The sequence below is a fragment of the Setaria italica genome, chromosome III, assembly GCF_000263155.2.
Source record: "Setaria italica strain Yugu1 chromosome III, Setaria_italica_v2.0, whole genome shotgun sequence".
In the NCBI taxonomy this organism is placed as follows: domain Eukaryota; kingdom Viridiplantae; phylum Streptophyta; class Magnoliopsida; order Poales; family Poaceae; genus Setaria; species Setaria italica.
In genome coordinates this window covers 29277075-29292225 of record NC_028452.1, presented here as the reverse complement: position 1 = coordinate 29292225, position 15151 = coordinate 29277075, and the positions used below count along the sequence as shown (strand labels likewise).

Below are 15151 nucleotides of genomic sequence, written 5' to 3'. Positions count from 1 at the left end.
CTCTTTACAGTCCTCTCTACCCGATCCCAACTGTAACTCCGGCCACCCCCCTTGCGATATAAAAGGCGGAACCCAGGGCCGGAGGGGGGATCGGCTTCTTCTCCCGCAAGCCATAGCACACAACGACTCTTCCTGAGAAGCAAAAACACTAAAGAGACTTGGGACCAGTCCCTCTCTCGTCGATCTGTAACCCCCTACTACAGAACCCCGCGTGGGCAACGCGAACACCTCCGATACTGGACGTAGGGCTTCCCTTGCCCGAACCAGTCTAAACCTGTGTCTCCCACGCAACCACCTGAGGCTTTACGCGCATAAAAAAAATTTACTAGTCTAAGTCTTGATCCGCCGATCTTGACAACGACAGTTGGCGCACCAGGTAGGGGACCTTTGCGCGTACATTCCCAGCCTCAGATGGCCAATTACGACGGTAGCTTTGCTCCGGGCTCCCTGATCCGATTCGGGAGCCTGGACTTCCTCGCCACCGGGGAAGGGATCGAGCTGATCCCTGTCCTCGTCCTACCGGTTTGCCCAGCTACCCCCGGCCCTGCCGCCGGGACGGCGGCGAGCGGTCGCTCGCCCACTGGAAGGACCTCACCGAGAGGACAGCCCTTCGGGCTACGTAACGCCATGGGGGCTTACGGACGCCTCCTAGCGCGGCCCATGACAGCGTCGCCCGCGAGCGACAAGCTCGTAGGCACGACGAGGACAATCTCTGACGCTGGCTCCAGCAGCGGGAGTCTCCACCCCTCGCGCAAGTGCCTTGTGGTCGACGTGCACTCCGAGGGGTCCAACGGCGATGGTGCCGAGGGGAGACAACGGGTTCCCCCCTCGCGCGCCGCAGCTACAACTGGAGCCTTACCAAGGGCCCCGGAGGGCTCTCGGCAACCAGAAGCGCGCGTGGGCACCCGCCAAGAAGTAGAGCGCGACAACGGGCGCGCGACGTCCAGCAACGCATCTGCGCGGACGGAGAGCGTCCGCCGCTCTTTGCCCGTGCTAGCCAAAATGTCGCAGCCGCGGCGGTATTGCTCCGACAGCTACCCGAACCAGCGATGCCCGAGGAGTGACGGGCACGCCAAGAGATGCGCAACCTGCTCGAGTGCGCTGCCGTCCAGCAGGCGGAAAGTTCGGCGTCCCGGCGACGCGGGCAGAACGCCAGCCGGGTGACACCTAACGCGCCCCCAGAACGGCGGGGGGAATCTGTCCATCAACCCCCTCCGGGGGCAAATCAGGTCGCGTCCGCCCGACGGACCCCGCCACCCGTGGGAGGCGAGGCTCGATCCGTCCACCAGCGCGTCGGTCTTGCCCGTGACGCCCGCGACACCCTGAATGCGCGGAGACGCTCCCGCGCGGACAGGGAGGACGGGGCAGATCAAGGCTACCACGTCCATCGTGGCGGGCGCTACGACAGCGGGGAAGACCGCAGCCCGAGCCCAGGAACGGCTGGGCCTCGGGCCTTCTCTGCGCGCATCCTAAGTGCGCCCTTTCCGCCGCGCTTCAGGCAACCCACGAGTGTAGCCAAATACTCAGGGGAGACAAATCCTGGAGTATGGCTCAGCGATTACCGGCTTGCATGTCAAGCCGGCGGGGCGGATGATGACCTGTTTATCATCCGCAACCTACCCCTTTTCCTGGCAGACTCCACGTGAGCTTGGCTGGAACATATCCCTTCGGGACGCGTTCGCAACTGGAACGACCTGAAAGAGGTTTTCATAGGAAACGTCCAAGGGACGTACACACGCCCCGGCAACTCCTGGGATCTCCGGAGCTGTCGTCAGGGGGCGGACGAGTCCCTCCGGGATTACATCCAGCGCTTCTCCAGAAAGCGCACCGAGCTCTCCAACGTCGCGGACGCCGACGTCATAGGAGCTTTCCTAGCAGGGACCTCTTGCCGGCTCCTCGTCCACGAGCTGGGGTGCCGAGGCCCGCGAACCATGGAAGAGCTCCTCAATATCGCCACTAGCTACGCCTCTGGCAAAGAGGCTGTCGGAGCGATCTTCGATCGTTCCAAAGGCAAGGCGAAACGAGAGGAGGACGCCGACGAAGGCACTTCCAACCGCCAGCAGAAGAAGAAGGGCAAGCAGCGGCGCGAGGCCCCCCTCGTGGCCGCGGTCGAGCGCAAGCGGGGGCAGCCGCCCCCCGAAGGCGCTCCCGGCTTCTTCGACAAGTTGCTCGAGGGACCGTGCCCGAACCACGAGTTCCCCGTCAAGCACGCCTACAAAGACTGTAACCTCATGAAGAGGTACTTCGTAGGCAATCCGGTGAAAGGCGACCGGAAGCGGAAGCCCGATGAGGAAAAGAAGGGCGACGAAGAGAAGGAAGACGGCTTCCCTAAAGTCGACGGCTGCTTCATGATCTTCGGCGGCTCCGCAGCGTACGACACCAAGCGCCAGCAAAAGCTGGAGCGCCAGGAGGTCTGCGCGGCCGAGCCTGCGACTCCGGCCTTCCTCGACTGGTCCGGGCCGGCCATCACCTTCGATAGGTCCGACCACCCTGGACGCGTCCGACATCCGAGGCGTTACCCTCTCGTCGTCGACCCCATCGTCGGCACGACGCGCCTCACCAAGGTACTCATGGATGGGGGTAGTGGCCTCAACCTCCTCTACGCCGAGACTCTCGACGCTATGGGGATCGATCGCTCCCGCCTCCATCCCAGCAAGGCACCCTTCCATGGCGTCGTGCCAGGGAAGCAGGCGACGCCCCTCGGGCAAATCGACCTGCCCGTTACATTTGGGACCCCTTCCAACTATAGGAAGGAGGTCCTCACCTTCGAGGTGGTAGGGTTTCGCGGAACCTACCACGTCATCCTAGGACGGCCGTGCTACGCGAAGTTCATGGCAATCCCCAACTACACCTACCTCAAGCTCAAGCTGCCAGGACCCAACGGGGTCATCACCGTCGGCACGACCTTCCAAAAGGCATATTAGTGCGACGTAGAGTGTTGCGAGTACGCCGCGGCCATCACCGTCACGAGCGGCATGGCGGTCCAGCTTGCGGAGGTGACCGAAGATCAACCCGACGCCAAGCAGTCGAATACCTCCTTTGAGCCCACCGAAGGTATCAAAGAAGTCCCTCTCGATCCCGGTTGTTCCGATGGTGGGGTTGTGCGGATCAGCGCGGCTCTATCCCCCAAATTGGAAAGCGCGCTCGTCGACTTCCTCCGCGCGAACAGCGACGTCTTCGCGTGGAAGCCCTCGGACATGCCTGGCATCCCGAGAGAAGTCGCCGAGCATTCCTTGAACATCAGGGCCGGCTCCAAACCAGTGAAGCAAGGCTTGCGCCGTTTCGACGAGGAAAGGCGCAGGGCCATTGGTGAAGAACTCCAGAAGCTCCTGGCGGCCGGGTTCATCAAGGAAGTGCGCCACCCCAAATGGCTGGCCAATCCCGTCCTTGTACCAAAAAAGAACGGGAAATGGAGGATGTGTGTCGATTATACCGGTCTCAACAAAGCGTGTCCAAAGGATCCGTTTCCTTTGCCACGCATAGATCAAATAGTCGACTCGACCGCCGGGTGCGAGACCCTCAGCTTCCTCGACGCATATTCCGGCTACCACCAGATCGCGATGAAAGACGCCGACCAACTCGCTACCTCCTTCATCACCCCCTTTGGTCCCTACTACTACGTTAAGATGCCGTTCGGCCTCAAAAACGCGGGGGCTACCATCCAGCGATGCATGCTGAAGTGCTTCGGAGATCTCATCGGGCGGACCGTTGAGGCCTACATCGACGACATCGTGGTTAAATCCAGGAAGGGTGACCAGCTCGTTCCCGACCTGGAGCTAGCCTTCGAAAGGCTGAGGGATAAGCGTATTAAGCTCAATCCCGAGAAATGTGTGTTCGGTGTCCCAAGGGGCATGCTGTTAGGCTTCGTCATCTCTATGCGCGGCATCGAGGCAAATCCGGAGAATATAGCGGCCATCAGCGACATAGGGCCAATCCGGAACATAAAGGGGGCGCAGCGCGTTATGGGATGCTTAGCAGGTCTAAGCCGCTTCATTTCGCGCCTCGGCGAGCGAGGCCTTCCTCTCTATCAGCTCCTGAAGAAGTCTGACCGCTTCGAATGGACCAGCGAGGCCCAGGAGGCACTTGACCGACTCAAGGACCTCCTAACGAAGGCCCCAATTCTAGTCCCGCCCGCCGACGGCGAGTCCCTCCTGCTCTACGTCGCGGCGACCACCCAGGTGGTCAGCACGGCCCTAGTGGTGGAGCGGGAGGAGGAGGGGCACGCTCTTAAGGTACAACGCCCGGTGTACTTCATCAGCGAAGTCTTGTCCGAGTCCAAGACACGATATCCATAGATCCAGAAGCTCGTCTCGCCATCCTTATCATGAAGAGGAAGCTGCGTCACTACTTCACCTCCCACCCGGTAACAGTTGTTTCATCATTCCCGCTTGGTGAAGTAATCCGGAACCCAAATGCTACAGGAAGGATCACGAAGTGGGCGCTTGAGCTTATGGACCAGGGTATCACCTACGTCCCCCGCACCGCCATCAAGTCCCAGGTACTTGCCGACTTCATGGCCGAGTGGACGGAGGTACAAGCACCGTCGGTGCCAGAGGAGCAGGAGTACTGAACGATGTACTTCGACGGGTCACTGATGAGGGCCCGCGCCGGAGCAGGCCTCGTCTTCGTCTCTCCATTGGGCGTGCGCATCAGGTACATGATCCGCCTCCATTTCCCTGCATCCAATAATGTCGCCGAGTACGAAGCCCTACTCAACGGGCTCCGCATCGCCATCGAGCTGGGTATCCGTCGGCTAGACGTCCGGGGCGATTCTCAGTTGGTCGTCGAACAAGTCATGAAGGAGTGGAGCTGCCACGACCCCAAAATGGCAGCCTATTGCAACGAGGTCCGTAAGCTCAAGGACAAGTTTGACGGGTTGGAGCTCAACCACGTCGCAAGGCGCTTCAACGAAGTCGCTGACGAGCTGGCGAAGGCGGCGTCCGGCCGGATGCCCGTCCCCGACGGCGTTTTCGTTGGCGACCAGTTGAAGCCTTCAATTCGTTATCTGGAGCCGGCAGGGGTCGGCGAAGCATTCCCAGCCCTGGGGTCGGGACCCGAGCCAGGGGAGGTCGGCAACGCGCCACCTGTCCCGGACCCGAGCACCAGTCCCGAGGGAATCAACGCTGCCTTACCCAACTCGGCCCTGGAAGCCAAGCCATCCGACCCCGTGGTCATGGAAATCACGGCAGACCCCGCGGCGGGGGCCGACCCCCCAATCGACTGGAGAGCCACGTACCTCGACTACCTTGTCCGCGGCACGCTCCCGGCAGACAAAACAGAAGCCCGCAGGATCGCGCGCCGTGCAAAATCCTTCACCATCATCGACCAGGAGCTCTACAAGAGAAGTCACACTAGGATCCTCCAGCGCTGCATCCCGATCGAGCAGGGAAAGGCACTGATCCAGGATATCCATGCCGGGGCTTGTGGTCACCACGCCGCGCCAAGGACACTTGTTGGCAACGCCTTCCGACAAGGTTTTTACTGGCCAACCGCGGTCGCGGATGCTACCCAGGTAGTCCGCACCTGTGAAGGATGCCAGTTCTTTGCCCGCCAAACTCACCTGCCCGCGCAGGCGTTGCAAACCATCCCCATCACATGGCCATTTGCGGTCTGGGGGCTGGATCTCGTCGGACCCTTCAAAAGGGCGCCCGGGGGCTTCACCCATCTGCTCGTCGCTGTGGACAAGTTCTCCAAATGGATCGAAGCAAGACCAGTGGCGCAAATCAGGTCCGAGCAGGCGGTACAGTTCTTCACCGACATCATCCACCGCTTCGGGATCCCAAATTCCATCATCACCGACAATGGCACGCAGTTCACCGGGAAGAGATTTCTCCAGTTTTGCGACGACCACCACATTCAAGTGGATTGGGCGGCAGTGGCGCACCCCCGCATGAACGGGCAAGTCGAGCGAGCCAACGGCATGATACTCCAGGGTCTCAAGCCACGGATCTTCGACCGCCTTAAAAAGTTCGGCAGACGGTGGGTTGCGGAGCTTCCAGCAGTCCTCTGGAGCTTGAGGATGACCCCCAGCCGGGCGACAGGGTTCACCCCGTTCTTCATGATCTATGGGTCAGAGGCCATTTTACCCACCGACCTAGAGTACGGGTCGCCGAGGGTCAAGGCATACGACGAACAGGGAAACCAGGCATCACTCGAGGACGCACAAGATCAACTTGACGAGGCGCGAGATGTAGCCCTACTACACTCGGCTAAATACCAGTAGGCCCTACGGCGTTACCATAGCCGCAAGATACAAGGCCGCGCCTTCAACGTCGGTGATTTAGTGCTCCGCCTCGTCCAGGACAACAGGGGTCGGCACAAGTTGACTCCCCCATGGGAGGGCCCGTTCATCGTCGTACAAGTACTACGACTAGGCACCTACAAGCTGGCAACTCCCGACGGGCAGATCTTCAGCAATGCCTGGAACATAGAACAGCTAAGGCGCTTTTACCCATAGCTCTTATTTCCAAGTTCCGCATAAACTTGTCGTCATTTTCATTCTTTCATTTAAGCTCAGGGGCATCTGACCCTGGCCTCGTTCCAGGGCCGCATACCCCTCGGGGGCTACCAATTTTGTTCTTCTGCAAAAAAAAGAAACCTCGAGCCACCTCGGCTCAGGCCTTTTCCTTTAAGCTCAGGGGTATCCGACCCTGGCCTTGCTCCAGGACCGCATACCCCTCGGGGGCTATCAGGGGTCCCGACCCCAGCCGCCTGGCGCCATCTGAAAAGAAAATGTTTTTTCTTTTTCAAACCGAACATTCCCTTTCTAGACCTTTGGACGCAAAAAGAGAAGGATGCGCGAACGGTGCTCAAGCAAGTTTTGATCGGACCGCGAAAAAACCTACGCCCCAGCGGCTACGGCACCTTCGCTCATCAAAACTTACTGACGCACCCGGCAACGCATTCTAAGCTTTCGAGCCCAAAGAAACAACAAAGGGAATCGGGTTTTTTCACGCAACAAAAGTCATAGAACAGGCCCGTATGGCCAACGCAAAACGAGTTCAAAGACTGACATAATTACAAACTTTGTTGGGGCGCAAGCCCGGCACAGCTAACTTGACGAGGGGTCGGCAGGAGGGGCGGCCTCATCCTCCACGAGCTTCGCGAGGGCCTCCGCCGGCGCGGTCACCGCGGCATCGACCTCGTCCAGCTCAGCTTCGGTGTAGCCCGCGGCGTACCCTTCACTCATCCCGGCAAAGTTGATGCCAGAATAGTGAGAGCCGAAGACCCCGAAGGCTCGCCGCACGCCAAGGTGAAGCGCGTCCACGGCGATCTCGCGACGGCGACGGCGTACCCCGAGGACACGAGCCGGCAGAGAGCTCGACCCCTCCTCCGGAGCTACGCCAAAGTCATCGCAGACGACGCGGGCCGCATCTCGCAGGGCGCTGTGCTCACCACGCTCCTCGTCGAGCAGACCCCGCAACTTGGCGATTTCACCTGCAGAAACCACCCAGAAAATCCCACCAAGTCAAAGAACAGAACATAAACAACACGGGAACGCGGGAACGGAAGAAACCTCACCGTCGGCCTGGGTCTTCAACTCACACTCCCGTTCCGTCCCTCGGGACACGGCGGATTGAAGTCCCTGCACCTGCGAGCGAAGTTGGCCGGTCTCCGTGCGGAGGGCGTCACGCTCCCCCCTCAGCTGCGCAAGCTCCTCGGCGTCGCGGCGGGCCCTCTCAGCAGCATCTTGAAGCCCCTCGGCATCACGGCGGGCCCTTTCGGCGACGACCTGGAACTCCTCGAGGTCGAGGCGTGCCTTCTCGGTGACGGCTTGGAGCCTGGCCCCCGCACGCCGCGCCTCCTCCGACGCCGCCCGCTCACGCCCTTGCAGGTCGCGAATGACCCCCTAGGCGGCACCGAGTTGCAAGGACAGGTCCCTGGTGCGCTCCCTTTCGGTATTGAAGCGATCCCAGAGACCCTGCTGCCGCCGGAGGAAATCAGATTTCCCCCGACTGCCCTCTTGGAGAGCCTGCAAAGCAACACGCCGTTAAGGCAAAAGGCAGAAGGGAGGTACTCATCACCAACAGTAGGAGCAACATGCCTGGCTGTCGGGGAGGACGGTGTTGCCCAGAACTCCCAGCGCCGAGGACAGAGCCGCCTGGACCTGGGCAATGCCGCCCTGCACCGCCTGCCACTTGTGCCACTCGGCGGCGTCGTCCAGCGCAAAGAGATGCCTCGGCGGGTCATCGCGGGATGACCAGCAGAGGACGGACCCTCTCCACGCCCTAGGAACGGAGGAAGCCGAGGCTGAGACAGGGGCTGACCCTGATGCTGCCGTCGAGGTCGGCACCATGGCACTAGAGGCCGCCGGATCTACCGACGGCCCCGGCACCTGCACGCTCGTCGCCGCCAAGGCCACCAACGGTATCCCGGTGGGCACCTCCACCTCAGTCGCCGGAGCCACTCCCGCGGGGGTGATCGGGGTGGAGGCCCCTGCCTCTGTCACCACTGCCTCAGCCACCGCCGTGCCTCCGGGAGCAGGTGCTCCCTCCGCCTCTGATCCCGCCACGGCTGCGGGGGCATCCACCCTACCTCCCGTCGCCGCCGCCTCCTCTGCCTCATCTGCGTCGAGGTCGATCACCTCCCCGGCCTGAGAGCCCGAGAGGATCGCGCCCTGAGCTGAAGGGGCGATTGGAGGAACCGAAGGCGGAGTAGAGTCCGCTCCCCCTCCCGCGGCTGACACCGCCGTCGCTCCGCCAGCCGCCGCCACAGGGGCCACCTCCGCGGGGGGATCCGCGGCCGCACCAGGAACCCCGCCGCTCGCCGCGGGCGGGGCCGCGGCCCGCTCCCCGGAGGAGGCCGACAACCGCAGCGCCTTCTTGGGCGCCAGCTGCAGGCTGAGGCCACGGGGAGTAGTGCTGCACATCGACGGCCAGACGTTAGCTGAAACGAACGAAAAAAGAGGAGAGGAACGACACGCAGGGAAGGCCAACTTACGTCCTTGAAGTGCAAGGGCGGCGCGCACGCTTCGACTCGGAGCCGGACGCCGACCCCGGGGCACCCGGCAATGGCCGCTTGTTGCCGCTTCGCTGCTCTCCGATAGCGGGCACGGCGGTGGAGGCGGGCTCCACGGACCCCCGAGGAGCGCCCCGAACAGACTCCTGGGGAGCGCCCCGCGCCGGACCCAAAGCCGCGGCGGGGGCAGGCTCCGAAGACCCCTGAGGGGCGCCCCGTGTCAACACCAGGGGGGCACCCCTTGCCGACCCCGGGGCAGCGTCCCGCGCCTGATCCTGGGGGACCCCTTGCGCCGACCCCTGGGAGGCGTCCTGCACCTGCTCCTGGGGGACGTCCTGCGCCGACCCCTGGGGGGGTGGCCCGCGCCAGCTCTTGGGGCGCGCGCTGTGCTGGCCCCTGAGGCACAGCCCTAGGGCCTGGAGGAGCCGAAGCCCGGGTGGACGCCTCCCCCGCTTCACCTCCCGCGGCCGTCTGCGGGGGTGCCTCACGAATCACCAAGGCCCCCGATCGAGGGGAACCAGCTCTTCCTCCTCATCATCTTCCTCATCTTCATCCTCTTCATCTTCATCGTTGTCGTCGTCGTCGTCGTCAAACACGACCGACCCCCTCCGCCGCCACTGGAGCTCCTTGGCGGCCTTCTTCCGCTTCCTCGCTGTCTCCTTGTCCTTGCGGCGCTTCTGCGCCTCGGCTTGGAGACGATTGCGAGCTCTCCGTTCAGCATCTTCCGGCACCGGCGGAAGGGAGTCCGCGACCCGGGTTAGTGAGCCCTGCAAACGCAAAGCAGCTCCGCGTCAGGGCAACAAATAGCGGGGCACAGAGAAAGGAAGACGACGCCCCAATTCATTACCAGGTCTATGAAGCCCGCCTTCGGGCGCATCGGTGGGTGCCCGGGAACCGGGTACTCGACGTCCCTGTCCTCCAGCGCCTCCCGAAGCCATTGCCGGATCTCGGAGGCGGCAAGCACGCCCGTCGCCAAGGCGGTGCCCTCGGTCGGCGTGTCAGGGGTCATGGCGCCAAGCGGCCGGACCCGGAGCATCAGCGGCACCACCCGCTGGGCGTGGTACGCTCCGATGACCCCTGCGCCGGTGAGCCCATTCCTCTTCAGCTGCTCGATGGCCTGCAGCAGGTCGGAGAACCGCTTCTTCTCCTTCTTCACCGGCCCGTACGCCCATACCTCTGGTGCCGCGTCGATGGTGCGGCCGGTGAAAGCCGGCAAAGGGGAGTCCGGGTAGCTCTTCATGTAGAACCACTGGTTGTGCCACCCCTTGTGGGACGCCGAGGTCTTCACCGTCATGTACTCCTTGGAGCGAGTATGACGGAGATGGATCCCGACGCACCCAATCGGCACCGGAGGCGACCGCTGCTGGCTCCCGGCTTTTCCTGACTTCTGGTGCAAGCTCACTGTGAAAAAATATTTCCACAGCGAGAAGTGGGGCTCGATGCCCAGGAATCCTTCGCACAACGCGACGAACGCCGCAATGTGCTGGATCCCGTTGGGGTTGAGGTGCTGGAGCTCGAGCCCATAATGGTGGAGGAGCCCGCGGAAGAAGCGGCTCGGGGGGGAAGCGAACCCCCGCTCATGGAAGTGAGCGAAGGAGACGACGTAGCCGGGGGGAGGCGACGGAACTTGCTCCGTCCCCGGCAGCTCCCACTCACCCGCCGCCGTCCTCTCGCAGAGGAGACCCTTCCGCACCAGGCCCTCGGCGCGCGAGGAGGTGAAATGAGAAACCCCCCAGGAACCCATCACCGGAGGAGGGAGGAGATCGACGGTGACGGGAAGAAGAGCGCGCGGCTTGGAGCGAAGGAAACGAGGCGAGCGCGGATGAACTGAGCGTGAGGCTGGAAGGCAAGAAGGCTCAAATACGGAAGGAAAGCGGAACCGGCGCGGTGAGCTCCTGCTTTTATAAGAAAGGTACCGGGGAAGCCAAATCGACGCCCCGGCCGCCATAAATGTAGCGCCAGGTACGCCCCTGCCACACCCGTTTCCTTTTCGAAAACCGCGCGCACGATCGGCCGCGAAAACATCCTATCCTCCTCGATTCGCGAGACAGCGCTCCCCATAACTCCACTTCCCGGGTAGCGCACCCACGACGCCCCCCACTTCGGCCCAGGCGCAACGACCGCTCCACTCCGGCCCAAGGCCCGCAGGGAGGTAAGAAAGGGATACGGGGCTGAAAACGCCCCTACGGCCCATTACGGTCCAGAGGTTCGAAAGCTGGCCGAACACGGGTTCGACAGCTGCCTCAGGACGTCCCCCGAGCGAGGGGTGAGAAGGGATGGGTCCGCTAGCGGCCAATACCCAGGCAAGCGAAAGCCAAGGGCGCCCCAACCTCACGTTCGAGTCCCGCCCGGTATAAAATTCATGGTTTTTCCACGGGGAAAGGTAACGAGCCCCCAGATCTGGTCGAACGGATCCGGGAACTATATGAACTGGCCGGCGGGAAATTGGAGTGCGCCACCAACTTGGCCCGAGCCGGACCCCCCCGAACGGGGACCGGGACTCCACTCGAACCTACCCGTTTGCAGCTCAAACAAGCACCACGGTTCGTCCAACGCGGATAACGTGGCCCGGCTCAAACCCTCCGTCCTAGCGAACGGACGCTTGAGGGACAATGATCAAAAAGTCGACCTAGCCTCCCGATCGGTTTCCTGCGACGAGCAGGAGCTCGGGGGCCAGTTTCGCAACCAACTACCACGCGTGTGGTCACAATTTGCAGGTTCCCCAGCCAGGCTGAAATAAAACAAGCGCGCCATAACACAGAGCCCGCGGCGAAACAACGAAAGAAGCCTCCGGAGGAGCACTTCTGCTCCACCACAGGCTTGAGGGCTACTGTTGGGGGGAAATATTAACGATCCCCTAAATATGCCACTTAAGGAAACAGATACGAAGGCCCGAGCCCACCTAGACATGATCAAAGCTCCACCTCGCCCGACCACGGCACGGGGATCGGGAACGGCCGACCCCCCTCTCCAAAGTTTCCGTCTCGCCCGACTGCGGCCCCGGGGTCGGGGGCGCCCGACCCCCCGTCACGAAGTTCCGCCTCGTCCGACCCCAAGCAAAGGGGTCGGGCGCGCTGGGGCCCCCGGAGCAGGCATTCCCCTCGAATACGGTCCAGATGGGTGAGATAGACAAGATCCTGTGGGTCCCCCCGTCGGCCTCGCCATAAATGCGCCGCAGGCCTGGCGGAGGGAAGGACGACCGCGCTCCTCACGCAACCCGTCACAAGTACCCGTGCACAACCACACAGTACAAGCTACAGTGCCTGCGGCTGACTCCCATTCGCCGCAGGGTACTCATGGCCTGCGCTGGCTGGAGCGAAGGAGAGACCGGCCTGTCCTCAGGCCCCGCGCGCCCTCGGGTCCTGCACTGCAAGGATGTGACACCCTCTCTCCAGGAGCCATCATCTGAACAACAGCATCCACCGTCCTCCCCTACAGACACCAGGATAACGACGGAACGCCCTCATCATGACCCGACGCCTACGGGTATCGAAGGAGCTACCTGTAGGGTGAACAACACTTGGCATACGGCGGCCTCCCCCTCCGGCATGCGTGCCGGCGTTCGCCCAGGGCCGGCAGAGGCGTCGGACGCCTAGGATCTGGCTCCTCCTTCCTGCCGTATTTTTTACCATTCTACGCTTTACTCTTTAAAGTCCTCTCTACCCGATCCCAACTGTAACACCCGACGCCTACGGGTATCGAAGGAGCTACCTGTAGGGTGCAACAACACTTGGCATATGGCGGCCTCCCCCTCCGGCATGCGCGCCGGTGTTCGCCCAGGGCCGGCAGAGGCGTCGGACGCCTAGGATCTTGCTCCTCCTTCCTGCCGTATTTTTTACCATTCTACGCTTTACTCTTTACAGTCCACTCTACCCGATCCCAACTGTAACTCTGGCCACCCCCCTTGCGATATAAAAGGCGGAACCCAGGGCCGGAGGGGGGATCGGCTTCTTCTCCCGCAAGCCATAGCACACAACGACTCTTCCTGAGAAGCAAAAACACTAAAGAGACTTGGGACCAGTCCCTCTCTCGTCGATCTGTAACCCCCTACTACAGAACCCCACGTGGGCAATGCGAACACCTCCGATACTGGACGTAGGGCTTCCCTTGCCCGAACCAGTCTAAACCCGTGTCTCCCACGCAACCACCTGAGGCTTTACGCGCATAAAAGAAATTTACTAGTCTAAGTCTTGATCCGCCGATCTTGACAACGACACCATCCGACCCTTTTATCCTGTTCTCCACCAACTAAAGTTGAACTCCCCCACCTTCCTATAGCTTTGCTACAAGTTTCTGAGCTTAAACTTGCAAGTGTTGTTGAAATAACCGTCTAAGTGTTAACTCCTGCATTGCATTCATGTAGAGCTACATCTCACCGACGGCACCTACGAGCTACATCCGGTGCCTGAAGACGGAGCAGTAGCAGAGCCGCCGATCACAGAAGTCAAAGCAGAACCCGCTAAGGACCAGTTCACCTCCACCCCGCTTGAAGGCAAGCCCCGGAGCATGAACCCAACTTTCTAAACTTGCACATGCCTTCCTTCTTATGACTATGTATTTACGTATAGGAGTTGTTTGCAACCGTAGATGCATGACTTAGTTCCTTTGATCTGAACACTAGTCTATTGGGTCGAGTAGTTGCAATGCTTAAATAGGACTCGGTAAAAGTCGAGTGATTTCCTGTCACTCGCGAGTTATAGGAGTTGGTTGTTCTCTTTTTGTTTACAACTATAAGGACGATGGACGGGGCAGGGTTTTGGTGAACTCCTTGGTGGTCAGCTGATCGCCCCGTCTGTTTATTGAATCTGTTAAGGCCCGACAATGGTGGTGTTCATGATCAAGTGTTTGAAAGTACTAAACTCATACCCATTATGGGATGGGGAAGCCTAGTACCTGATTGAACCTAGACGTGAGCGGTTCGACCCACTGTCTCTGGAGTGGAGTTCCCCTGCGGCCACATGTGGTGGCAAGTGTGGTCACAGAACGGCAGAGGCCGGGTCTGTGGAACCTTGCACCAAGGGAAGTGGGCCCGACACGGGTTAGGGAATTTACGGGGAAGGCCGACATAGGAAGCGACCCTCGGTGGTGTGCGGATGTCGTGAGGTTAGGTTCAGCATGCATGGTTAAAAAACTCGAATCGATTCATCTGCCTCTCACAGTTTGAGACTGCTTGATCGCTATGCTACACTGAGTAAAGAAGGAGTCTGATGATGACATGGTCTTGATGTTGAGCTTATATACATAATGTTGGATCTATGCTTGCTTAGTGTAAGTTGCCAATGTAGATTGGTTAATGAATTTAGAATCTGAGCTAAAACATTGAAAGTAAGGACCTAACACAGTGCTTTTGGCAAACCAAACCCCTCAGCCAAAGAGCCTTGCATGTCTAGAAGTGGTGGAGTAGTTTTCCACTGGTCGGTTAAGTCTTGTTGAGCTTAGAAGCTCAGCCTTGTTTGTGGCATCTCTTTTCAGGTGAAGTTGAAACTTCCGAGCTTGATGCTGTTGGCACTTGGCCGCCCCAGCTTCCTCCTAGGTGGACGGTCAAGTGGGATCCTTCCTCGGATGGCGGGGAATGGGATCGCTGATGCCCTGTTTGGCCTCACCAGGGACATCCGACCCCGACACTAGCTTCTGCCCTGTTTGTCTTCCGTTGTGTCTTTCGAACCTTGTAAAACTCTGATTTCAACCAGTGTGTAATGAATTGTTAAACTAATTGGGGACCTAATGTATTCTCTGGAACCACTCACCTTCGTGTGAGCTATGCTAACTCGGTCCTGTTAAGTGGTTAAATCGGATGAAATCCGATGGATCGTCGAGTTAGCTTGATTAAGGCATGAGATTCGCGTGTTAAGCGACGTAACCGTGCTTTAGTTAAGTTAATCCGAGGTGTTCCGCCACAGCTGGTATCAGAGCTGGTTTAGCAGGACAGAGAACACAATGGGTCCTAAAACACGTTCGTTTTGAATAAAATTTGCAAGAAAATTTTTGAAAAATCTCATACAATCGCTAAGGATGACTTTAGTACGAGAGGCCCTAGGGGATTTTAGGGTTATTTTAGATGGCTATTACTTATTGTTTATTTTGCTAACCCCCAGCACTTCGCCACGTATATCATACGTGTGCCGAGTTCCGCATCCCGAGTATGCGAGGGTTGATAGGGAGTTCTATTCAAAGGACCCTATCATCACGGTTG

General features: G+C 60.2%; 1 pseudogene; it reads left to right on the top strand.

The window, feature by feature from the left end:
* The first annotated feature begins 2570 nt into the window (after window positions 1-2570).
* LOC111256757 lies at window positions 2571-6527 on the top strand (annotated as a pseudogene).
* The last annotated feature ends 8624 nt before the right edge of the window (window positions 6528-15151 follow it).